The sequence below is a fragment of the Caloenas nicobarica genome, chromosome 26 (assembly GCF_036013445.1).
Source record: "Caloenas nicobarica isolate bCalNic1 chromosome 26, bCalNic1.hap1, whole genome shotgun sequence".
In the NCBI taxonomy this organism is placed as follows: Eukaryota; Metazoa; Chordata; class Aves; order Columbiformes; family Columbidae; genus Caloenas; species Caloenas nicobarica.
Window position 1 is genome coordinate 1,807,038 of NC_088270.1, and position 27,777 is coordinate 1,834,814.

A 27,777-nucleotide genomic window follows, 5' to 3' on the forward strand; every position below is an offset into this window, starting at 1 on the left:
CCCAGCCAGGGTCACTCTCATTGAAGGCATAACTGGGCACCACCAGCCCCATGGTACCCTAAAACACACATTGGGCAAGCAGAGCACAAACAGTTCACGTTATAAGCTTAGTGTATCATTTCTTAGGCAACCCAAGGGATGTGAACACTCAAGTGGCAGATTAATTCCCATCAAAACTGATAGGCGATGAAAAGATAACCATAACATTTATTTTGTGGGCAAACAGCAATTCCTTTCAGCCTTGATCTCAATAAAATGCTTTCCCTTTGTTGTGCAAACAACAGCCTAAAACGCAAATTCAAAAGCAGCTCAAAATAAGTCCATATTTTCTCTCAGACCAATTTGCGCAAACACTATGTTTTCCGTGTTTACTTTGTTTGCCGAAATTAGAAGTGAAAGCCAGAGCAGCAGGATGGGATACACTCCCCTGGTTAGAATTACTTCCACTTTTCCTTGGGGTTTCTTAATGACAGTGTAAATTTAGGGCTTGTTAACACATTAGAAAGATATCAAGCACCACACAGGTTTTGCTTTTCAATCTGCTTGTTTCTGTTGCTTAGCTGTGATGGTTTGGATCTGAGCAGCAGTGAGGAAGCCTTTGCAGTGGGAACACTAGCTGCCTGTCTGTGCTGGTTTTGCTTTCAGGTTCTAAAAAGGAGAAAGAGAGGTCCTTCCTAAATAGCAGGAAGTCACCGTGACCATCAGGCTTGGAAGCTGGGACTGCAGAGACAAGTCTTTTGATTCAGGGAAATCTCTTGTAATGGAGCGAAGAGGGGTTGTGTTTAGCCTGCTAATCCTGACTTCCAGGCTCAGCTCCCTGCTTTGTTACAAAACCTAATGAGATATTTCAGCTAGCAACTTCGAGCCACCTCTTTAAAAGGATTAAGCTTCTAAATGCTTCAGTAGAAATCAGACACCTAAATGTCTTCGAGGATCAGAGCCCGCTCTACAGCCAGACAAGATTTGCAGAGAGATTTCTGTGCCTCAAGCTGCAGAGAGCGTCTGATGAGAATTACGGGATGCACATCACAAGCTGCCCAAACCCAGCTTGGCAGTCTAGCTTTCCATCAGGAAAATTGGAGATAATAGTACTCTCTTGTCTTACTAGGGTGGAGGAAGGAGAAAGACATTAAAGATTGTGTGATGCTCACCTAATACAGCCCTAGGGAGAAGATAAGTGAGAAATTTCTGAAGTATCTTAATAGATATTAGCTTTACTGACTTCACCAGCAAAATGGAGCCAATTTGCACAGCCCAAGGATCTAGCTCTTGATGCTAATCTAAAGCTTCTAGAACTACAAATGAAGGCTGCAGGTGGCACAGGCACATCCTGCTGCTTGCTACTATGAAGTGCAGAACATGAGCAGCACTTGTAATAACGATGTGAAATTTCTGGTGACGCTGCCCTTAAGGTAGGTAGCGCATTTCCTTGCTGACAATGGATAATGTAATGAGTAATAATTCTTCTGCTCATGGTCCAGGAGAGAACTGGAAAGCGCAGAAGCCCTTAGCAAGGTAGGAGAAATAACAGAGAATTTCCTCTGGAATTTCTGTGGAGGTTCATATCCAGCCTCAGATCAGTTACTACGGCCTGCCTCATTTCTGTTAGGGCAGGTTTTCCACCACATGATCTTCTGGCATGTCACAGTGCCAAGAGGTCTGTGCCAGACCTTGGAGTTTGCCATGCATCTTCAAATGCAATCAGATTCCAGGCTTGATTTTCCTTCCTCCCTCAGTCAGAGCCTGCAGCCTCTCCGTGGTCCCCAATCAAAGCAAATGGCCTCTTTTCAATGTCTCACAACAGGCTGAGTAATTTTGCACCACCTTCCCCCTCTACAAAGCCCGAGGTTGCTGTTTCCACAGTCAGGTTTCCCTCCAGCTGTGTATTTGCCTGTATCTTGGTAACCCAAGGCAGTGACCGACATACTGATCTGTCTCTTCCTAGTGCTTCCTACTTCCACAGACGCTACCAAGATCTCCACTGAAGAGCTCCTAGCACCTACAAGAGATTCAACCCGTAAGAACATACAAATGCCAAAGAAATCATGCCCATTCCTTAATGCCAGCCTCGTGCCCAGACTTCCATCACTCCAGCATAGTCTGTGGGTATGACCAGCATTTCCCTTGGCACAAGAAATAATCTCCCATTTCCAGCAATACTCTTCTGCCCATCAAGCCCTTATACAATTACCAGTGAGGCTTTTTTAACAGTAAGTATAAATAGTCAAGGAGAAAACAAGAGCAACACTCAAGTTCTTCCCCACTAAGAGGAACTTCATACCACTGTCTCAATAGGATGAGTGAGAAAAACCGTAGCAAGCCTGAGAAAAAAAGTGTTTTCTGAAAGCTGTCAACCTGTTAATAAATATGGGAGATAATGGGCAGGACCAATTGGTACATACGCTGTTTTACATGATGCCTTGAATAAGATCCATTGCATTTATTAACCCTTCTGCTCGGGACGGTCAAGTGCCCCATCCAGTTGAACCTAACCCCTTCCTCAGCCTGAACACATAGTTCTGTAAAGCATATGAGAGGCACACCATGATAAATACATGTTTTGTCTCTGCAGCAGCCTGCAGCTGCCCCACGTCAGTGCACAGAGAAAAACTCAGAGACGTATCAAGTGACTCAGCTCCAAGCTGGCAACCTCACAAGGTAACAGAATTTATCAGACAAGCATACAAGGGCTGGGGAATTTTAATAACTTCTTCCCCTACAAGTAATTTCCAGTGTTTATGCTCTGTGGAGCTCCTTACGAGTGTCAGAGCAGAACAAATGTCATTTTTAATGGACTTGCTAAATCATAAAAACTGTTCCCAAAATTGCATCTGATTAAAACATGAAAACATTCCATTATTCACAGAAAGAGGCAGCTTGGAACAGTGGCAGTAGTGGGCTGTCTGAAGAGAAATCTTGGCCCACAGGACTTTACCTTAGTAACAAAAGGTAATCCTATGATATACTCTACCCAAATACAGAGGCATTTTCCTGGAGTGACAGAGCAAACCTTAGCATTCATCATGAATTCTGGTAGCAACATCGCGTGACAATATGCATTACGATGTACAACTCAGCAGCATGCATTTATCTGGACAAAACCGGGGTATAGTTCCTTCTACAGAGACACAGTGACTTGCAATACTCAATAAATAACTCCGTCCTACCATCAACAAGAAACTATACGGAAAGGCTCATCTTCATCGACTTTTCCAGCTCTTAATTAAGGACAGGGAGTCCTCAGCTGGTTCTTTACAATGGTATCCACCATTTCCCACGGAAGGATGGGCAGCTAACATTTTCTTATGCACCAACACTTGTTCTGCAAGGAGCTGTTAGAAGCCACACTTCTGTGATGGGGACACCCCAAAGTGACCCCTTGATCCCCAGGTTCTCAGCACAGCCAAAGCAGCACCTGAGCACGCTGAGGGGCTAGAGCCACATCATTTAAGCACAACATTAGCTAAAACCAACAGGACGACAAGCAACAACTCTTCTTCTATGTTACCTGTTGTAAATTTGCAGCTTTTTTTTTTCTTGATACTGAACTTCGGACAACCAGAGCTAAAAGCACAAACCTTTCTTTGCTGAGATAAGCAATTAGTAGCTCTCAGCTCAGTTTGAGTCCATGCCAGTCAGATGGGATCACGTTCCCTAGAAACTGATGTACTTCTAACTTGACATCAAAAGAAATTCTCAGCTATTGCAAAAGGTGGTGTTCTTATGACCCTCGTGTGTTGCCAGCTTACCCCAGCCACGAAGTTGGTCTATTGCATAATACTATTTACAAAATATTAGTTCTTTGGTTTACAAGCACTGAGACAGTTCATGAGCAAGTGAAAGTGAATCACTGCATTTGTTTTGTTGTTTTCCACGCAGCCTTCTCTGTGAAAGCTTTACAGCAACATTAATTTTAAATCTTGCTATTAAGATCACTCGCTGTCATGACTAGAGAGAGTAAAGTTGTAAGGTGCATAGAATAATAAGTTGCACAAGGAAAAATTACAACTCAAAGGCAATAAGAGCAAAAATTGTTTTGCTCTTTAAGGTCTAGAGGTATGTATCAACATACGGAAAAAAACTTTTGGTATGGAAGCTCCTCAGCTCTAGGTAGCAAGTAGCATCTTGAATTCTTGCTATAGATTTAAAAATATAGAAGAAACTAGAAAGAAAACAAAACAAAAAAAAGAGCAAAGATGAGTTTTTCCTGCTGATTCTCCTGACATCTGTGCTGGAGTATGGTGTGACAGGAGCTTCTCAGCAGATGCTACGGGCTCTTGTCACAGGATGGCTCATCACTGCTTTTGTAAACCCATTAATTCCTGAGATTTCAGCACAAACTTTGGGGCAGGAATGTCTCCATGTAAGAGATCTCAGGAATTACTTTAGTGAGCTAGAACTGAAAGCCAGGTCAGAGCTTAGGTACTGCTTACATCCCAGCTAATGACTGCAGGGGATGTGCCGATAAACCTTTTGCAAAAGAAGTGAGATAACGTCCATGAGTATCTCAAGGATAAGAGTCAGTCAAGGACATACTAGTGCAGCTATGACAGACTGCAGCCAGAGGTAACAACAGAACTGAGTGGACAATAATCATAATTTCTCTCCTCTATATTAATTCCATAAAATTTACATCCTATGGCTTTTCATCTCAAGCTGCAGAGAGACATTATTAGAGATCAGCTTTGACCAAAATGGGAAAAAATGAAGGGCTTCTAAAGATGCCAGAAATTATACTACTAACTACACTGTAGAAAGCATCAGCAGTTTTCCTTTTAACTTCCTGCCCTCAGTTCCCCAGAACTTTGGTTAATTTTGAGCCAAAGCATTTCAAAGCTCAATTCTTCTGCAGAAAAACCCAATGGAAACTAATCAAAGTGGGAGAAATTCAAGCACGAAACAGAAAATTGCCTTTCTCCCTATCTGTTACACACTTTGTTGTAAGAGAACCTCAAAATGGGTAGTGGGAACTTCTATTTCATTTTGTTAACGTAAATTCTAGCTCTCAGGCCACACTGTTCTTCCCTAAATGGCCAGCAGCCACAGCGCGTACCGGGGTGGGAGGGTGGAATACACAGAAGGTTTCAAAGGCTTCTAATAGTAATAGACCAAAAGGAATAGATCTGCAAGTTACAGAGGGACACAGAATCTTTTATCTAGTGGCCTGGCTACCAAAAGCATTCTCTAGAAATCCCCATCTGAGTTGATGTAGCCGGCTCATGGCACCGAAGGGTCTACGCTGTTTCTTCTCCACTGCTCAACAAGTTCCATTGGGTTGGAGGAACTGACGTTACAGAGCTCAGGAAAAGTGCTGAGCAACAGCACTGTGCCTTCTGCCAGGCAGCACCGATCCGACTGCCATCTGCCCATTTGCTTTCCTCCAAATGAGGAAGCTCTGTTTTGTTTTCTTTTTTTTTTTTTTTCTCTTTAGACTACAGCATCAAAATAAGCCAAGAAAACAGATATAAATGTCCACAACATGACAAGATCATGCTGCAGAGCTGCGATGTGGGAAAGTGAGAGAAGATGGACTGGTAACTCTTAATAGAAACCACAGCCGATAAACAGTAAGGAACAGGGAAATCTGTGCTTACTTCTTGCAGCCGTGTTTATCCTAACAAACATTTGGTAGTGAATTACTGGTAAGTGGCCTCCTTTTGCGGAAAATTATTCAAGGAAGCAGGTGCAGCTTAACAAACATTTATCATCTAGCTGCAAGGCACTCCAGGAGCTGCTCTAAAGGGACCATAAGGCACCAGGTACCTCTACAGACACTCGCAGCGGGGCGTTGAGAGGCGGCAACACGCACGGGCAAGAGACTCTGGGTGTGCGTGGGGAGGGAAGGCGGCACCTGCTCAGGCATCCGTCCCACGCAATGCGAGCACCAGCCCGAAATTCAGCATCCCAAACAGTACAGCCCCTGAAATCTTGTCAGCTTCCATGAAGCTTATTTTACCACTCCGAGAAGCCCATCCCTAGCTTGCTTGAAGAACACGAGAACCTAAGCTAGGATGCAGGGATCTGAGTTCTGGGTGCCACCAGCTCTGCGTGCGGCTCCTGGCAAGCTGTACGCGGCCTGACCGGGATAGCTTTGCAACTGCATCTTTCCAGGGCGCTCACACCACCTCAGTTTCTCTGCTTAGCCCCTGCTGGCAGCTGAATCCCATTTTTGCTTGCAAAAGGCTCAGGCGCTAAACCAGCACTTGTCATTTCAGTTCCTAGATGGATAAATACTCTCACTGCCACTCTAAGCTGTCACAAGGATTTGTATCTGCCTTCATTACATCCCTTCCAGTCACGCTATAATTAAATCTGATGTTGCTTTAAATCTCAGTGAGCAAAAGAAAATTCAAGAGATTAATCAGAAAAAAATTTCAAAGAGAGTTCTAAAAATATTCTAAATAGACCAGAAAACCAGATGAATGGCATTCTCATTTATTACTGAGCCAAGCTCTGGATACAACAATCAATTGAATTGATAGATAACACAGATCTGCCTCTCCTATTTCATTCTAGAAGCTCTCATTCAGAGTCAGACCAAGATGCAATTCTCTCTATTACTGACTGTCTCACTCACTGGAGTTTATTTTTGGATCTGTGTTTTCAGCATTCTCTCAAGGGGCGTGCTGTCATGGTGATTTTGAGTTAGGTTTTTCCCTTATCATTGTCTCCATCCTGTAATAAAATTTTTTTTGGAGTACGTGTGTCCTAAGATACTGTTCAATTCTGTCCTTCCAGAAACCCTTGAGAATTTTGTTGCTGCTTTCAGGCAAGTCATGATGTAATTGCAGACATGCAAGAGAAATTTCCCATATGATTCTCAAAGGCTTTTTTTACACAAGACCGGACCAGCTTTCCATGATGCACAATCTGATGTTTACAAAGCAGTTGAAGCTGTTTAAGCTCCTCAGCTGTTTGCTCCTGGCCGCTTCAGCCCTGATATAGCTGATTACCTTCCTGCATCAAGCAAAACAGGTTCATCTACGCCATCTCTAATAGTAACTTCACAAGCTTCTTAGCAAGCTAATGTTTTGGCTGTATCCTTGCATGCTTCTGTCACAGCGGCATAATTCTACTGGCTGGGCAAAACTTACAGTTGATTTATGTCAGGAGCACAAGAACAAAAGCAGAAGCTCGTCACTTGCAGCTGGGCCAGCGGAGCTGTACAGGGGGATGTAAATATTCCCACTGGAGCAACCAGAGAGATCTGATCCAGGAAAATTTCAGCGCTTAGATCCGTGTCACTTTAGCTGCTACTGAGCACATCTATTACAAATATATAACGCAATAAAATACGGCACTTGCTTTTCATGCTGTAAATGACCTTGCAAAGGCACGAGGGGATGACAGAAGAGGGCAGTCAGTCTCTGTGCCTTGCCTGTGAATTCCTGCTCTGATTCAAAACTAGTAACTCCAGAGAAACACCAGATGCCATTAGCAGACCTTAGTGCAGCAGTTCTGCAGAGCCCAGGTTGCCAGAGCTGGTGCCACCTCAGCATCCTCTCCACACCTGCCCATCCCTTCCCATCCCACAGAGAGACCTTGGGTCTGACGAGCACGAGCAGCAGTCAGCTCACAACCAGGGAGGAATTCAGAGCTCCCGACATACCCGCCTGTTCATGTGGCTGGAACAGAGTCCCCGGCAGAGTTAACTCATTCCAAAATTAATTAACAAGCCACTGTAAGCTCCAGATGAAACCCAGCCTGCAATAGATTGTCTGCATACGCTATGAGCAAGGAGAATGCAAGATGGGGAACATGCCTGCAAGCATCTTGGGGAAAGAGGTAGGTAGCGCTGGAAAGAATATTGAAAAACAGAGCGTCATGACTCAATGCCAGAACTATTAGGAAAGCAAAGGAAATTTGCTAGAAAGCAGCATAATCCATATCAGTCACTGGATGCTGTTCCACTGGGGAAGACCGGAGGTGCCAAGGTTGAAAAGCCCTGCCATTCATTATTTTTGATTTAGTGCTGCACAGACAAGAAGAGCTTGCATGATGCATTGGTTGTATATTCTTCTGTTGATCTCTCAGACTTAGTTTTCTAAACTCACCATCCATCACCCCCCCAGTCCTGCTCAAATTCCCCTTGAGAGGAGACTAAAGAGAAGCCACTGTCCTGTCTGAGGGCCGCAGTCCAAATGGTTTATGAGAGCTAAGGACATATGGGAACTTGGGTTGATCCACTACCTTTATGATGGATTGGCAGTATTTATAGATATTACTGTTTCCCTACTAGGATGGCTCTTCCGAAGGGCAGAAGCAGCCTTGAGGAGGCTGTGCTCCCAATCCTGCTTAGGCAAGACAAACTGATCGTGAGAGGAGAATTCATCTCCAGCTCATACACCACTCACTCCACTAACACTTTCATTCCACCTCTATGGAAACCAGCTCTGAAAAAACTACCTCCTCCCAGGGTACACATCAGAGCTCTCTTTTTCTAGCTTGGCCACAGCCCCAACATTAGGTTTTTAAAGACACATCACTTTCCAAACAGTACCACCCTCTCTTCAGCCCGTACCCAGTCATTTCCCAAGGAGTAGGTATGTCCAAGTGGGGGTACACAAGGAATGAGACAGCTCGTGTAACAAATGCAAATGTAACCCCCCATGTATGCCTACTTATCTGCTTTCTCATGTATTATCCTTGCCAGCAAGTACTATTTATGGACTGTGTTGGCCTGGCTGGGGAGGACTAGGTGGGCAGAGGAAGACTCACAGTACAGGCAGCAGTATGATCTAAAACCATGTTGAAGCTAGTGCAAATTTTGAGCTAGAGTGTCAAATTTTTGCGATCATAGTTTCTTAACTCTCAGATGGTGGAATAAGTCTTAATATTGAGAACAGATTAGTGTTCATCTTGCAAGAGCTTTTTACACTTTCACCAGAACAATTTAAAATGAACTTTGCTAGAAAAAAATACAGTAGCTCCTGGAACTCAGCTTTTATTAACAGCTTCTCATCTAGTCTACAGAAAGCGGAAGACTTTTAGGGCACGAGTGGCAAAATAGGGTGGTATGAATATCTTCTACTGTGGTATAAACATTATGTAGCAACAATCAAAATAGTGTATTATCATAATTCTTCTCATACTAAATTCAAAACACAGCACTATACCAGCTACTATGAAGAAAATTAACTCTATCCCAGTCCAAACCGGGACAATCTGTCCTGAGAAAGAACAACCTCCGGAGTCAGTACCAGACAAAACTCATGAAAAGCACTGGCAGTTTTGCCCCAAGCAAGGACTAAGAAAGAAAACATCAAATGAGTTGAGTGAGGACTCATCTCCCACACGTCCGGCTATCATTTTCTTTTGCTGTGCTCTGCAAAATGTCTCGTAAACGCATTGATGGATCTGACAGTCTTGAATCCATCATCTTAATTCTTACAGAAACTCTGGAAAGATCTTTACAAAAATTCTCACAAAGCTTCTCCCCCACCCCTTTCTTGTAAGAGATGTAGATGTTAAGAACACAAAGCATTATTCATTTCCTCCCTTTCTGACATTTCAGGTATAATACAAAACAAAGGAAACCAGGTATGAAGGGGACATGTAGGTTAAGAGCAATCTATCTATGCTCAATAAGAGACGGGAAAAAAAAGAGAAGTGAAATTGTACATTATTAGATGATCTTCAGTTGCCCTTTCAATGCAAAGAAGAACAGCATTAGAAAATGAGGATTAAAAAAAACCCTGTAAATGGCTCCAAAGGAGGAGTGCTCAGTGGAAGAGGGAGAAGTGTTACTGCCTAACAGGTTACATGCCAGGAAATCGCAGAGTTTAGAGCAAAGCTGAAGAAGGTTTTCCAGGAAAAAAAAAAAAAAAAAAAAATCAAGGTCTTTAGAGAACTACACAGATCAGGTCTGTGTTCTGTTTCTCTGTGGTGGGTTAGGTAGTAAACCCTCCCACGTCAGCACAGCGTGCACACAGCACGGGTCCCAAACACACACATTGGGCTTAAGGCAAGCGCCAGGCAAGGAGAAGAGAAAGCAGATTCTGACTGTGCCTTACATTGCATTGGCCCAGGAACACACCGTGGATTCAAGATAAAAGTGCACCCGTAACACAGACATAAATGACCTTGTCTAGAAGAACAGTCATGATATAAACTTTAGGAAAAAAAAAAAAAGTCTGTTTACCTTTTACTGAACAGCTCTACGATTAGCCAATTACTGAGAGGGAGATCAGAGCAGCAGTGCTTGCTGGCTTGACTATTAGAGTTGAACATTTCAGGGCCTGCTAATGGGAAATTGAATGCAATTAGAGTCATTTTAGCAATAGTTCAGAATGGAACTGACCTTTGCTTTCACATGCAGGGGTCCAGAGATATTATGTTTAATATTATTTTGTTGTGGAAAAACGTTTTCGGTTTCGCAAGTACCAGAACGACAACTTACCTAAGCAAAGAAAAACATGGTGTGAACTAGAGTTGAGGGAATGGTCCAAGATTTAAAATTCCTAAATTCTAGTCTCATCTTTATCATCAGCTCAGTGTGGCAGTAATTTTGCTTTACTATGACTCACTTTATCCACCTTTAAGGTTTGGTTGTCTCAACAATCCATGTAGCTCCTGAATACACCCTCCTTTCTATTTGACTCTTCCCTTATTTGGTGTTAATATTTTTAGAGCACTTACAGGCAATTATGAGTTTCCACTGAGAACCCACCTTGCCAAGTCAGCTGACCGTTGTGGTGGGAAATCAAATCATTTCAATGGGGAATTTTCTGTATTAGGATAAATATCAGGGGTCTTGTCCAAGCTTGCTCTCTATAAATGATGCACAAAGCAGTCCTTAGATAGTATCTAAAAGGCTTGAACTAGTCTTAAACAGCACTACCATGTCAGGAGTGACTTTAACCAACACGACCATAAATTAATCCTGTTGTCTGCAGCGAGTCAGAACTGGATGGACATCAAAATCAACTCTCATATTTTCAAGCTTATACATCTTCTTCCTTTCTCCTCTGCTGTTTTGTGCACCCGACAGTGCCCCCCAGTTTTCTGTCTAACCTCAGGGTCCACGTCTACTCTGAAAAAATCTTGGAAGTTTGGCATTGTGGCCTTAATACACAAAGTGCTTATTTTTAAACACAGACTGATAGCTTTTTTCCTATATAATGATGATTGATTCTATTTTCCATCTTTTGTCAAGGCTCAGCACATGCCTAGAATTTAAACTAGCCCTTCTTCTGATACTTCCATGCATCCATCTGTTCCTTTGGATCTCTCTCATTCTCCTGCTTTAAATAATGAACTTTGCTACACTCAGAACAATCTATTAATAAATAACAATCGCAGAGATTACACAAGCCAATTAATAGTTAAGCAGAATCAGGCGCCGAAGTAATAGATGCTGCTGAATGGGAGAGGTGTGGGAGGGTGGCGAAGCTGCCAGTCCTTGTACAAGCAGCATTAGCAGAACTCGCTACAGTACCTGGGGGGCAAAGTTGTGCAAATGGTGCCATAAACAAACTCATAACAATTAAGCATGCACACACTCCTGGGCAAATTATGCCTGAGCAACATTAAGGAGGGAGTAGAACTGTATTAATCCTAACGTTCTCTAACACACAAAGTGAAAATGTTGTTTGCAGGTACAGTTCAGGCACATCAAAGAGAAAGTTCATCTTGCTGAACACTAGGAATACAATACCAACAATGTGTTTTTCTCCTTTAACTTGTTGTTTAAATGTGGCACAACTGACCTGGTAAAAGACACTGAGCATCTCCTAAATCTGCTCTGTCCTTTGTCCTATCAGTCCCTGCATTTCTGCTCCCGTTTGCAAGTGATACAGCCAAACCGAACTGGCATGGCACCATTTGAGATCACACTTAAGGCTTGTTCACTTTCTTTGCCTCCCAGCCTGGTGACGGATGAAGCAAATGATGAGAAATACGAGTAGCCGAAGATGAGGACAACATATGGGATACATGCCATTTCACTTCAGGTATTGGACTCAACGGCCATAACCAAGCTACCGGTTGGCAATGAAAGGGGAGAGAAGCCTCCATGGGAGACTGAGCCCGTCTGTGGGCTGGAAGCGCTTACCCCTTCGGCAGCGCAGGGAGATGACGCACTGGCCACAGGCAGCTCTGCGGGACAGAAGGTTGGCTCTGCAGGGCTATCCTGCTCCGTCAGAGTTGGACAGCACTGTTCCCTACCCTGGTTGGGCATTTAGGAACGGTCTAAACCTTTGACTCGGCTACATCTTTGCTTCACTTAACGTTAAGAACATGCTTGAATGTTTAGCTGAATGGTCTGCCAATATTTTAGGTTACTGTGCTTGCCATCTCAGTTTGTTCCTTTTATTTTTGGTCTTCATTCTTCTGTCCTCTTCTCCGTTCCCTTCCATTTCTCAGTCCAGCTCCTGTGGGGGCTTTTTTTTTTTCCCCCCCATTTCACCTCCTCTCTGCCCTTCATAATGACTTAATCTAGCAGGCAGCGTGACAAGCGAATGAATCAAACACGGAGTTTTCCTGCACTCTAGATTCATTTGAAGATTTCTCCCAGATGCAGCTCTAAAGCCCCAGATTCAATTTCCCTTTGACATAATAACAGAATTAGTCTCCTATTGTCGTACATAAATTACTTGCAAGCCTGGTGCCAGAAGAGAAAAACAGGAAAAAAGAGAAGAATACTATTCGAAGGAAGGTGTGACTGTGACAAGCAACAACAGAATAACAATAGGCGACCAGCGGGTTGCATCTATCGTACCTGACAAACAAGGAGAAAACCATCTCTATATCAAACATAAGAATTACTTACTACTTCTTCTCTCAGCCCTTGAGCCATTAAACCTTATACTGAGGATTTCTGTGTCTTGCAAAGGACACGAAGTCTAAATAACTCTCGGACTGAAAAATATTTTATCTGACTTTCAGTTTAGCGGGGCGTTCTCTTCTTCCTCGCGAGACACCATTCACAGCAATAACCCTGCTGCCCCTAGCTGAGAGAAAGAGGCTGCTCCTGTGTAAGCCATTAGAGAGAAGAGCTAGACAGGGCCCTTCCCCTCCCGCTGAGCTGCTTCAGAGCCCAGACAGCAGCTCGGGCAGCCGTGTTTAGCCGGGGGCTGTTGGTGGGAGGCAGGCTGCTGCAGGCGACCCTTGCACCTCAGCCTCCCGCTCTTAAATCCTTGCAAGCTGCCCGAGGGTTTCACAGCATCGTAAAGGATGGCGCAGCATGGGCCGTATTACAGAATCACAGAATGTCAGGGATTGGAAGGGACCTCGAAAGATCATCCAGTCCAATCCCCCTGGCAGGACAGGAACACCCAGGTGAGGTTACACAGGAAGGCGTCCAGGCGGGTTTTGAATGTCTCCAGAGAAGGAGAATCCACAACCCCCCTGGGCAGCCTGTTCCAGTGTCCGTCACCCTCACTGAGAAGAAGTTTCTTCTCACATTTAAGTGGAACCTCTTGTGTTCCAGCTTGAACCCATTACCCCTTGTCTTACTGTTGGTTGTCACCGAGAAGAGCCTGGCTCCATCCTCGTGACACCCACCCTTTATATATTTATAAACATTGATGAGGTCACCCCTCAGTCTCCTCTTCTCCAGCTCCAGAGCCCCAGCTCCTCAGCCTTTCCTCACACGGGAGATGCTCCACTCCCTTCAGCATCTTTGTGGCTGCGCTGGACTCTCTCCAGCAGTTCCCTGTCCTTCTGGAACTGAGGGGCCCAGAACTGGACACAATATTCCAGATGAGGTCTCACCAGGGCGGAGTAGAGGGGAAGGAGAACCTCTCTGGACCTACTAACCACCCCCCTTCTAATACACCCCAGGATGCCATTGGCCTTCTTGGCCACAAGGGCACAGTGCTGGCTCATGGTCACCCTGCTGTCCCCAGGACCCCCAGGTCCCTTTCCCCTCCACTGCTCTCTAATAGGTCATTCCCCAACCTGTACTGGAACCTGGGGTTGTTATTGGTATTGGTTCAGCTCCCACCCGTCCACCACCTTGAGAAAAGACCAGACCAGCAGAGTCGCGTTTGCCGACACTGCAAGTGCCCCCGATCTGCCTGGCCTGAGCAGGCGGCGTCAAACGGGTATCCGGTATTTGTCTCTCCCTGCGTCACTCAGCGCTGCCTTTAAAAGACTCTCCCCTCTTCCCCAAAACCACAGAGCTGATTCTGTGGCGTTCATGTTTTGGGAAGTTCTTTTGTGTTGGTTTTGTGTGGGGTTGTTGTTGTTGTTTTGTGGCATGGGGTGGGGGCGATATAATCATCATACAATAGGAGATGTAAGCACTGAAAAAAATCGTCAAGAGCGGGAGCGAAATCCATCAGGGAACTGTTTTCCCTATAGTTTGGGCAATCAAGAGCAGTTCAGCTAGCACCACTCAGCCTGGAGACCCTTGCAAATCCAAACACATGGGAAGCTTTTGGAAATTTAGAAGGTGCTCTGAAGGGAAGAGGCAAAACTGACTTAGACACCACCCTTTCCCACGCAGCTGGTGCTGCATGCAAGCTGCCCTGCTTCTTTCCAGGAGGTGCAAAAGCCCCTCAACAGCATCGAAGGAACTTTCCACAGCAAGAGGCTGGGAGATCACTCTCCCTCCTCCTCCTTCCATGAATAACAGCCGCCATTGACCTTTTCAAATACGGTGCTTACTGTAAAATATTACATTACAGTTATCACCAGTACCAGTGCAGGAAGGGGCTGGGGAGAAGTCTCAAGCCTGCTAGCATGCCAGATAAAGGGCTCTATGGTTGTAACAACCTACAAGGAAATTTTATTACTATCTCTCTGGCATTTAAAATTAATATAGTTATTAAGATAGATATTGTTTTACAGCATAATGGCTTTTTAACAAGGTGAATGCCATGAACTCCTGCTGAGGAGAAAAAGGAAAAAAGGAATATGGAGGGTTTCCATGCATTTGTACCTCCTGATAGAGACTAGTGACAGAGGAGCTTTAAGGACCAGTTGCACCCTCAATGAGACTGGATTTTAATTTATGTCACTTCTTTGTTATTAACCCGCTGACTGTGCAGAGGTCCTCAAAGAACTGAGAAACAGGACAGATTTAGTTAAAAGATGCTTCCACCGGTGTGATGACAGGCTGGCGATGAAGAACTCCAGGACCAATAGGCTGTAATTTCAGCAGGGCTTTCAGTCCTCCTCTCCTGCCCTTGTTTCCTTGACTATTCAAAGCTATCTCAGCACAAAGTGGCACTTGTTTGGCTGTTTCTGCCTAAAGCTACAAAAAGCATCCCTGGAGCTAGGGCACAGAGACGAGGAGCCTGCAATGATTTTAATTCACTGAACTTTACTGCTGCATTTAACCAGATGATTTTTTTTAATAGAATAAGCCAATGAATCAAGAGAAGTGAGAGAGACTACTGGATGGCTGCTGAAACATTCTTTGCAAAGACACCAGATTAAAATCTGCCAACCCATGCACGCTCTATTGACAGCATCCCTAAGAAAATGCCACAGACTGTATCACTTCTTCCAGAGGTTGCAAAAGTGCCAATATTTTGAAAGACTGGCTACAGAAATAGTCTGCATTTTGAAGAAGTCTCATTCAGAGGCCTGGATTCTTTCTCTCCTTGCTTACAGGGGTTTAGATAGGGATTAGTTTTGCCACAAGCAGGATGCTTTCAAACCAGGGTGTAATTACATTCCTTGTTAGGTAGAGAGCCTTTGACACCAGGGTACCGTGCAACATTTATGTGGCAAAAGCAGCACTGCAGAGTACCTAAACCACTGTCCAGCGGGTCATGAAGGTCTGTCTATGGCAAACTACCAAGCTCCTAAACCCTGGAATCTTAGTTCCTAGATATATTGGATGTTTTTAGCAGCTACAGTGCAATTTGTTGGACTGCAACCATTTACCCAGGCAGTTTGCCTCATGCTATAACAATATCTACGTTATTTGCAACATCAGAAATCTGCACCTCATCTGCAATCTAGCCCAGCAAAGACAAATTGTCAGCTAAATCATTAAGTATCAAATAGCTGTGGGCCAAAATAATCTGTCCCTGGGGAACCTGCTTCAAACAACCTTCTTCATTGAAATTGTTCCTTGAACAACTTCATTTTGAGCTCTGCCACTGAGCCACACACATCCATCTAGCATGCACTCTATTAACTCCACCTCATGAAAGGTTTTGTTAATCAAAATGTCAGGCGACATCAAGTCAAATGCCTTAGAGGGAACCAACGATATGCTACCAACACCACTGCCCATATCAGTCAGATCTGTACACCTGTCAACAAAGACAACAGGTTTGGTTGATGAGACCTACCTCAGAGAACACTATGCTGACTCACACTGATTTTATTTTTATCCTCCGGATTGTTCTTGCCAAAACAGCAGATCAGCCATTCCACTACGTAACACAGGTTTGACCTTAGACTGCTGCTTTTCTCACCATCTGGCTTGCCTCTTTTTACCCTTATTTAAATCTTGCAAATCTCAAAAGGATTTGGCAGAGTGTTTCAGAGCAAGGACTGTGAAGGGTTTTCAGCTCTAGCTAGGCTAGAAACTGTATAACCACATAGACACATGCCATGGTCAAACATACATACCTCATCTTTCAAAAGCCTTATTAGCTAATGTAGCTATACGGCTTGTAGATACCAGAGCTGGCTCGAATCCAGTCAGATCAGAACAAGGGCAGAATGAGCTCATGTCTGTCTCTATCCATCCATGTAGCTGTTCTTGTAAAGGGGGAAGAATTTGAATTAACGCCTTGGTTCTTAAGGAGATTTCAGTGGCTCTATTTTGCACGTGTCTGGAAGCAGAGTAGAGCCACACATACCGTACAGCTAGATAGCAGGTATGGCTTCAGAATAATGAGAAAGCCTTCCTTTTTGGATCATTTAGGTACACACCAAACAGTGTAAAAAAATACCAGCACTAAGATAGTATAAAACTAGTGAAACGAGCTATCTTTCAATTACAAGAAAAACTATTTTGATTCTCTTTGTCCCTATGTTGCATACCCAGAACATTTGTGGAAGCAGCCAAATCTAACCTCACCTCAGCTGTGTAATGAGGCAGGAGGAAGATGCCTTTATTCCAGACTTCTGAAATCTATGTTGCTGTTGCTCCTTCCTAAAATTCCCTAAACATCATCAAAGCAGCCACCCAGACAGGAGCTCAAGAAGCTGAAATGTTATTTCCAGGCTGTACCTGGGCAGGAAATATAATAGCTTCCCTTTTGTTAGTGTGATCCAGCAGAGCAGGAGAACAAGCAGTTAAATTTCAGTATAATCCTTCAGAAGAAGGTGGGACTATCCACCTCTCTGAAGTTAAATACGCAGCTGCTAGCACTTCAGGGTCCCAGCTGTCAATGGTTCTGCATTCTCTTCACCCTGCTCCATGAGAGCAAGGTCTCCTGCAGCCCGAGTGCTGCCGAGGCACTGGGACCCGCGAGACCCGCAGGGCTGCACCAGCGCAGAACAGCCACGCACCTCGTTGCTTTACAGGCAGCAGGCACTCCTAAAGTCTTTGCAAGGAGAGGGAATAAATAAGCTCTGAGTGACACTGATTTTAACAACAAAATCATTCTATGGACAGAGTGTATAACGAGTTCCAGTCGGAGCAAGTTATGGAGGAATAATTTCTTAGTACCTGGAGCTAGCAACTGCTTCATAGATGCTTCTTATTCCTAGGTTGTAAATTGTTTTTATACATCATTTATCAATGGGGACCTAGCTATATAATAGGCATATTTCAATATTTATACCTCTCCACCCTCATGCTCAGCAAACAAATGGGAACAATAGGACATGGTTGGTGTTACAAGTCACTGGGCTATCACCCCCTGCTCCTAGGTAAGGGCGATGAAGGCCTGCAAGTGACAGATAAACCCAGAGAAATTTTATTATGCGACGCATAAAGAGTGACTCCTGCGTTACTGAAGAGGATTAAAGAAGTGCTAAAGGTCTACATTTTGTGCTACGTTTCTGTACGTTGCATTTAAAAGCCAAATGCGCCAGCACTCAGAGGGACACACACGCACGTCCCCCGCCGTGCCCGTGCGGCACGGACCCGCGGCACGGACCCCGGCTTTGCTCCAGGACCCGGCTGTCCTGAGGCACCGGGTCGGGGGGCATGCGTGGGAAGGGTACATCCCCACTTTGGGCAAACGGCATGGCTTCTGCTCTGGGGATAAGGCTGGGCTATTCTGCAGGTGTGGAGAGACAGGTAGCAAACTGTCTCTGCAGCTCCTCAGAACGCTGACCTATCCTTCCTTTAGTGCTCACCCCTTTGTAGCTTTCAGTTTCCGTTATTTACCTGCTGGGAAACAGCTATTCTGAATGTTTTCCAAAACATTTCATGCCTCTGTTTATTTTCATCAAAACTGTAAGTAAACCCCTGACAGGTTTCTTCATTCCTGCTTGGGCTATCAGCTGCATTACAGTATACTCAAATAGGACTCCTGCAGAAAGATCTTGTCCTAAACCCCACTGGCTCCAGGGATGAAACATTAATATTCAACAGAGAAACTAGGAAAATACATTTACTCTCTACTCACAGCTAAAGCTGTTCTTCAGGCAGCTACTTAATCTGTGGACACTGTGCTATTTTATTTCCAGAAAGGAGATGAATACTCAGAGCTCTCACGCTGGTTCTGCTTCAGAAAACCAGACTTAATTCATGATCGCGTAAGGCAGAACCGCATTTGCAGGCTGCTAACAAAACCTGTGCTCTGTCCTTTAGCACGATGATGTACCGCTCCGGAGCCATAAACCCAGGGAGTTACACTCCACAGCTTTCAACCGCAATAATTATATCCCCGTTAGTGATGATGATTACATGAGATATACTCTCTGCTATGCTAAATACCATACCTGTTTATAGATATCGATACAATCAGGAAGTATCACAACCTCGGCCAACAATAGCAAAGCAAGAGCAGCTCAAATAAGGCACCTCAATTTTCCTTCCCACACACTCCGAGTATCACAGTTAATAACGATACCTCGTTAACATTTTGCAGCCTCGCTTAGCTGTTGTCCTGGAAGCGCCTTTCCGATTCCCCAGTGGCTGTTTGCCTTGGGAAGATGAAGCAACAGAGAAGCGAGGTGACCTGAGCAAAACCTGTGCAGCAGAGCACACCTATTGAATCCTGCTTGCTTCTGCTTTAACCAAGAACTCAAGTGCCCTTTTTCAAGGACATGCAGGAGATCAGAAGCCGTGCCTTGCAGGCCAAAACGTGGATCTGAAAGTTGTAGTTACGCTACTATAGCTTAACGCATTACTGTGTGCCAGTCATGTGTGCTCTGCACTTGCAGCAAATGCAGCCAATGAGGCTTAACATCGCACACGTTCCTCAAAAGATTAGCCACCAATTTACCTGTATTTACAACTGGCAATTGTGAAATTCTTGGCTCAACATGGAGTGGAAGGAAGGCTGGAGAGCAGAGGACAGCAACAGTTAACCAGACAAGTAAACAACCTCGGTTTGACAGCATACCATAATTTCATTGTCTATTACCAATAAAGGAGAGCATTAGAAAAAATTCAATTGAGACAACAAGGCGTAATGTAGGTAATGTGATGTGCTCATCACAATGTCAGACTCCAGGTGATAATGAGTATCGGACAAATGCTCTGGAGAATGGGAGCACTGCAAGCAGGAGGCAGAAATAAACCCACTAAATAGTTCTGCTTAGTAGTAGGAGGAGGTCCTCAGGATCCTGAGGCTCTGCCTGTTTGGGAAAAGAGCCTGAAAGAACCTCTTGCTCTGTCTTTTTCCCATTGTCCCTCTTAGCTGGTGCTCCCCCCACTGCTCTTTCTCCAAATTTTAGTGAAAATTTCCCATTTTCTATGAATTAGAAAGCCTTTGGACAGCAACGTGGCTTTGCTCTCTTACCTTCTGATCTTAATATCCTGTCCCCTGACAGATGCTAACTTAACAATAGCTAAGTGGGTGGAACCTGTTTATTGCTTTTTACAATGAGACAGATTTGAAGATGTTTGCTAATTAGACATCAGATAAATTCAACAGCATTTGCCTGGAATTATCAGTGGTATTAAAACAGTGAGAGGCAAAATATGACAGACGTAGCTTACTCAAGATTACACAGCTTCGAAGTTTCTTTCACTTCTCATGGTCCCTTCTGATGATTTCAGAGGTACCCAATTAAATAAATACTCAGAACTGGAAATCTTGGATGGTTCAAAGGTTGACGGTGGAAGTACAGAGACTTGCCCTGCAGTGCTATAATTTCCAGGCCACGGGCTGTTCTACACACTCTTGTTGCTGCCTCCCAAAGGAAACCAATGCCCGAGGCGCGAGTTCTGAACCCTTTACCTTTCACACAATTCCTGCGGCGGGATGTATTAACAAGAATAATCCAGTGATGAAGACTACAGCCAAAAGAAAAGTTACTTGGAGATCCTGTCTATTCTTTCTCCATTTAGCACTCTTAATGGAGAGGATGCTTTCTCAGATTATGATATTAGCAGTAAGAACAGCAAAATTAGCATAATTTGATCTATGACAGCAATAGTTAAATACACGAACACATCACTGCAAAGAGGATTACAAAGCAGCAGTACAGGAGAATGCAATGCAAAATCAGATAATCATGAACATCTACATTCTTCCTTGTATGTTCAACTTGCTGAAGAGCATTTTAGAGGGGAAAAAAAAAAAATCTTTTCCATCTAAAAAACTTGCTTTGTCAGACAGGAATGACTTGCTGCTCCCCCTCATCTTCCCCACGGGGGCTTCCAAGGTCACTCCGCAGAGTTCTTCAGCATAAGAGCCTCTGAACTTATTTGGCTTGACGTGTCAATTTTGTCCTACCAGGCCACAGGCCAATGTCTTGGAGGAGCTGCAGCCCACGGCAGCATTGGGGGACTAAGCAGAAAAGGAGCATTGGAGTCACAGCTATGCCCTGAGCGACACCGGCCTGACAAATGTCATTATAATGTAGCTAGAATACTGTGAAGGCAGAAAGGGGGGGTAAACCATGACAGCCCTGTCCCTCTCAGGAACCCAGAAAGTTTATCTTGAAAGATGCATTTAACCATTCCGTTTAAAGAAAAGCTAAACCTGATCCTTTTCCTACCACATCCCCTTTAGCAAGAAGGCTGATGTATGAATCGAGGTCGAGTTTGTTTTCAAACACAAGGAGGGATCTCACGGGCTTGGTTTTGCGCCTGCACCAGTACAGCTGTGCAGCAGAACGCTTCACGGCTGATGTCTCGCCCGCTCAGCCTGCGCACTCGACTCTCACGCTTCCTCAGAAAGAGCGAGACAGCGGTACTAGAGGGAGAGCAGGAGGTCTGGGCTTCGTTTCCAGCTCTACCGGAGAGTCCTGCAACATCCCAGGGTAAGTCAGATGAAGATGAACAAACTCTTTCCCCAACGGTACAGCACTTGTCTTGCAGGGCTCAGCTCAGTTGTCTCATTTTCACAGAAGCAACAATAAATCGGGTATAATGCTTCATGTCACTAATTTGCTAGTTTTAACCACCAAGGTCCTTCACTGGCTCCAGAGAACATGAGCACGTGAAGTATCTGTTCATCAGCATCGCATATCCACGCCACGTATCGTTACACAGACATACCTTGTACAAAGCACTAAAAAAATTCCAGCTCCGCAACACTGACAATCTAAGCAGGAATTCTATCTACCACCCAATATAAAGGCGTTACTCTGCCCTGCCAGTGACTTCAGAGACACTTGGCTTTCTCAGAGGTTCCATTTCCCTTGTGAAGTTGTGAGAACAGCATTCTGCACATTAGTCCTTGCTAAAAAAAAAAAAAAATTGGTATTAAAACCACTCATTTATACATTTGGTGGCCTTTGTTACTGTCCCAGTAGGCTGAGGGGTGGGTGGATACAGGAGCTGAATTAGAAACACCACCTCCATAGCAGAAATTGCCCTGCGAGGCAGCGCGTTACAGAGCCATAAACACCTTTAAGCTGCTGATTGAAGAATCATCTCTTCCACCACAGGAACACGACCATTTCTGGGGTGGGACCGGGCAACTAGCCAGCAGCAAAGCAACACTGATTCAGAGCCGTCTCTTTTTGGTGCTACCCTGAATGCCAGCCAGGAGCCTTTAGTGAGCTCACAGCATGTGTGTGTGGCTGGGGAGAAAGCCGCTCGCCGCTTCTTGATTGCAGGGCAGAACCTCTGTGTCTGTGAGCTGCGGGAGGAATCCCTGATAGCCTCATTCAACGAGCCCTCAGGAAAGAAATGAGGCTGAACTTTGTATTCATTGATTATGGTTTCTCCAGACCTTCAGTAACACCAAATGCTCACTTCTTGCCCAACCCCTTTCCCTTTTTTTTTTTTTCCCCCCCTTGAACTGAGCTGCCAAAAATCATTTTTCTCAGCTCATAAACACACTTCTATTTAGGAAAAGAAAGTAACCTTTGCTGCAGAATTGCTTCACCCTTCTTAGCCTTGAGAGCTCCTATTCTTCTGTTTCCACAGATAAGAATTTCCCAAGGGAGATGGAAGCTGCAGGCAGGGAAAGACGGTTCAGTGTGCACTGCGGGTTCCTGCTCCTCGCCAAAATACGTCCTGGTTTGTCACCCCATTCAGTATTAACAGAAGAGCCTCAACAACGTGCATTCTGAGTGACCGCTTATTGAAAAATCAATGGCTGATGTTGGGAATGCATATAGGGACATGCCGTCATCTTTTAAAACCCATACGTGAAACAGCATTTCTGTTTTGCAGGTGGGGAGCTGCAGCACAAAGGGATTAAGAAGTTATTCTACAGTGAAATCAGGGGAGCTAGGCCCGCTTTCTCTCTCTGAGCCTGCCTCCTTTCTGCTCTCTAATGCACATTTCTGATAGCCTAACTGGTTATCAAGATAGAACTTTGTGGGTCTTGAGGTATTTCTGTATTTAGCATTCTCTATTGCAGGGAAATCTCAAAGGCACTTTCTCACTGCATCCCATTTTTGATGGAGAACAATGTAGCATGGACCAATTTTAGTCTCTCAAAATCGGTTCTCCTCTATGTAATGGAAAATTAGGTTACGATGTATATCTTCCCTACAGTAGCCAGGCTGTAGGAATAGAAGATGCCTGCTGCTATTCCAATACTACTTCCACCTATGAAAATCTGAAGCTTTGGAACCTTGATTCTTTGTCGTCTCTTCAGAGACAATGATAAAACACATTCATTACCTCTACCCTTCGGTGGATGGAAAATAACAGGAAAGTGGTTGTTTATTAGATGTCAAGAAATACCAAACCCTTTTAACTTGTACTCAAAAAAAAAAAAAAAAAAGGAAAAAAGGTAATTTTCCAGGAAGCTCCTGTCACTATTTGAAAAGAGAGAGTAAAAAGCACCGCTTTTATTATCTGCTTTATTTATGGTTACTTCATAACAACACAGACAAGTACATTAGTTGCTCAGCCACTTCCCTGCTGCTCCCTTTGTAAAGACAGAAATCAAATGTATGCCCGTTTGCTAAAAGCTGAACTCAGTCAGCCAACAGTGGTTTGCATGTGTCTGACTTGGGAAAACAGAGGTGTAAGTGCAGAGAGGTAATAGAGATGCACCTGATTCTGGACCTTAGGGCAGCAGGAGTTAGGGAGAGAGACTGATTAGGGACTGAAATGGGAAAGCAAGAAGTGAGTTTTACAGGATTTCCTACTTGTTTCTGGGGTATTGTTCATTTTAAGACTGTCAAAGAACATCTTGCCAAGATGGGAAGCAGAGAGAGGTCTGCAGCACTGTCACCCACAGTGCAGGGCAGCTAACGCGTTAGCCACGCTGCACGTGCCTTAGTTTGGGCTTGAATTCTCTAGAGCCAAGTGCAACACAGTAGAGGATCAAGGGTCAAGGTCAGTGAAGGACTAGAGACGGTAGGAAAGCAACTTACACCAAAAAACATCACACTTTGGATTTAAGTCCAGAGCTTTATGGTAGGCTTGTTTCAGGATACTTCACCAGGTTAAGAGGTCAGTTCCCAGAGCAGAACTAAGACAGCTGAAAAATCGCAGCCCTTCCTACACACCAGCTATGGGGCCAAGAAACTTGGAAGGGTTTTGGGGATCCAAATGAGCTGGCTTGGATTTAATGTTCAGGCCTTCGATATTTGCTTTAACTGAAACTAGTACTTCGCTTCAATGTGAGAAAAGGCTGGGGAACAAGACTCAAAGAAGGAAACAGCAACCTTGTCTCTATCACAGTCCTCTTTCAGTACCCCCTTTTTTTTCTTTCGTGTTTAAAAACAAACAAAACCAACTTAAATATTATACAGCCTGTCTAGCTTGTGCCAGGAAGAGCCTCCTAGGCTGATACTGCAGATAACATTTGTCCAGCCAAGTGGGTAACATGTATGGGAAGAACAAAGCACAGGGGTAGGAGGAGAGGGGCATGGAAGGACAAGGTAATATTCCTTCCTGGCCTCCTCAAGAAGTCTGAGCCATGGCATTTGGCATAGAGACTATGTCCACTACAATAAATCCAGAGGGATTTTTTTTATTTTTGCTTTTTGATATAGATTTTTTTAATCACACTGTACACACCATGGTACAGCACAAAGCTTTCTTGCTACCAAGCACAGACAGTTTTTAATTAAGTGGCTTAACTGTGTAGTTATTTATACTGCACACAATGATCTCTGGATCCAGTTCTGTATCACTAGGGTACTATTGACTTTCAATAGCAAGTACTTAAAGAGATTGGAGGTCTTTTATACACAGCAATTTAAAGTGAATGAACAATACATCCCATGAACATTACAGCAGCCAAGAGGAGAGAAGTGATGTGGCTATTAAAATCTGTTTCTAATAATTCAGAATGGACTCAGAGTTATCCCAAATATTCTGCTATGAGGCAGAGTGTTAATATGCTATCAACCCATCACGGAACAAGCAAAGTGGGGTGCTACAGCTATCAGTATGAAGGGAATTGGGAACAAAGCAATGTGTGTGTGGAAAGGAAGAACAGGAGCGTCAGGTTCGACAACACTGGGGCAGGATCCTGCCCCGAAGATAAGAGCTAAGGTTTATGTTACCACCTGCTTGCTTTTTCCCTTCAGCAATTTTTGCGAGCATTCTGCAGCAAAGCAGCTGTAGCCGTCATGCACCTGTCTGGCCCCTGCACCTACCTCAGAAGAAAATGCAGGTTTGTGTAGCAGGTATCATATGCTGGGAGAGGAGTGCAACAGGCTGCTGCTGCGTGGGTCACCTGGTTATGTATCACTTCCCACCGCAATCTGCTTGACACTTGTTTACTCGAGCACAGTAAGAGCCAAGCTGTTTGCTCCCTTGCGCACGTTCCATCTGGCCTGACACAGCTTCAGACACGAGGTTTTGGGAAAGGAGAGAAACATTCTCTAGCAGCTGATAGGAAGGCACAGGGCATGGTGATCTTCCTTTGACTGGAGGAGTAGGTACAGGGGAAGCTGGAGGAGAGGAAAAAGAATAGTGTGGATGTGTGTTTGCATAAGGGTGTCTTCCCAGAGGAAAAAACACAAACAAAAAAACCCCACAAACAAACACACCTTGAATCTGACATGTTTATTAGCAGATGAATGGCTTTTAGCATTGATTCTCCAGCACAGTTAACTAGGAAGGTCAAGGGCCTTTGGGCTGAGTCCAGAATAAACCTAATCCATTGTGTTATTCATGAAGTCACCATCCTGACTCTTCCCCAAGAAACTGCTGCTCTGCTGACTCATGCAGATTTGGAACACCCAAGAGCAGGACGTTATTTACACCGTCCAGGACAAAGATTCAGTCCTCACATCTGTGTTCACAGAGCCCAGCACATCTAGGAAATTAAACAAACTTTGGGTACAATCCTCTCTTAAAGTAAACCACAGCTAGACAATCTCTACTTCTCATTTTGTCCTGAATAAGATTCCTTTCTCTGTGTTTTGGCTTTGTACTCTTCTCACATTGATCTCTCATTACGGTGTCAGAGTGCAGTGCCTGTCAGAGTGGCATTCTGACCTCTGGTAGGCACTGGCAGTGCTGCTAGAATACAAATGCACAGAAACTGTGGCACAGCCTTGGTTTCCCCATCCGCTATGCCATTACCCACGATGTGATGGCTGCCACAGCAGGAGCTTTTTCACAGAGAGATGATGCATTGAAGAACGGTTGCACAGAGAGGGAGGCAATATTGCCTACCAAGTGTTACATCATTTCTCTGGGTCGTGACAATTGTACATTGTGACATTCAATACCTGAGACCATAGTGACTGTTACAGATGAAAGAACATAGAGCTATCCAGCTGAGAAATTACACCAGTGGAGGAAAGAGTTGCAAACAGCAGCAAGGCAACAAGGCACTAGTTCTTTTAAGTAGGAGTGCCTAGAAGTTTCTACAAATGTAAACACACTTCTGTGCTAGGCACTGTACATATCTCCAGACAGAAACAGCCCCTGCACGCAGAGCCTGCTGCCTAAAGACAGGGGAGCCAAGCACACAGTAGGTGAAAGGACTTATTTTGGGGAAATGAGTTTAAGAGCAACGAGGCACCATTCCCTGCCTTAAACATGGCCCAGCAGCCCACACCCACCCTTGCCAAGGCCTGGCAGCAGGCTACACGGCTGCTCGCGTGTCACACCGTGCAGCAGGACATTCTCTGCTGTGTGTTCGCCACAGATATCCTGATGGACCCTGCCACAACGCCCAAGGCAAATCCACTCGGGCTCCTGAGAGCCCTCCTCAGAGGACAAGACGGAGCTCCCAGCCAAGCAACGCGCTCCAGACGCACGAGCAGCGGTGGCACAGCGGCACGCGCGGTCCCCAGCCCACAGCTGCGCGCACTCCTGCCCCTCAGCTGATAGAGCACAGGCTGGCTTAGGGCGGAGAAGTCCGGAGTGCAGGGGGAAGAAAGGCCAGCCACCAAGTCTGAAAGCACCGAGTGTGATGCCTCGATCAGAAAAGCTCCAATAAAGGGTTCGGTGAGAATGCAAGAGGAAACAAATGCCCCACAAAGCGCTGCAGCCCCATCTGTCTCTGACATGAGCAGGTACAGTGGGCACTAAGGAGTTTGCTGTTAGGTGCTTTTCCTCTGCTGATTGATAGCATTTCCAGAGCGTTATTAACTGCACTGGACTTTAACACGCTGGGGTGATCTATGGAGCAGAAGCGGCTTTAAAGTATTTGGCGCTCCAGCCATGGATTATAGAAAAGAGTAAAAATTGAAGGAGTTGCTCGGAGCATCCCCATCTGTCAAGGTGTGTGTGCGCACAGGGGGTGTGTGAGTGTGTGCATGTCATACAAGGGAGCAGCTGAGCGAGGGCAGCTGGCTGCTGCAATGCATCACATCTCTTAAAAATGAAGACACTTCAATTTGTTTCCAGAAGCCCCAGCTGCTCGCAGGAGTGAGAAATTGGGTGACCACGCTCAGAACAAAAAAAACATAGCGAAGAGAAACAGTTGATGGAAGAAGCAGCAGACATTTTCAGAATAGAAATGTCGAAGGAGGAGCCTGCTCAGGACACACTGTCTTGGAAGCTCATGGCAGATGAGAACCATGGTTTGAAGGCAGGCAATCCCCATTTCCCACTGCATATGAAAATCATATTACAGCATATGGCTAATCCTCTCTTTTTTGGAAGTTACACGGCTGTGGAGCTTGAACCATCTTATACAGCATTTCCAAAGGGACACCACTTAGCTCTGTTCTGAAAACAGAGTTGTGACCTGTAATCACAACAGTAAATTTGAAGATTAATTCATCTTACTTTAAGCAACTCTCACTTCTGGATTGTGATCTACAACAGTCACGTTTTCAAGATTGTCTTTTGCTGCACTGTAAATACACCGTGGCAAAAAGGAACAGAGTCAGCCCCATGCCTATGGGGTATTGGTACTGCTT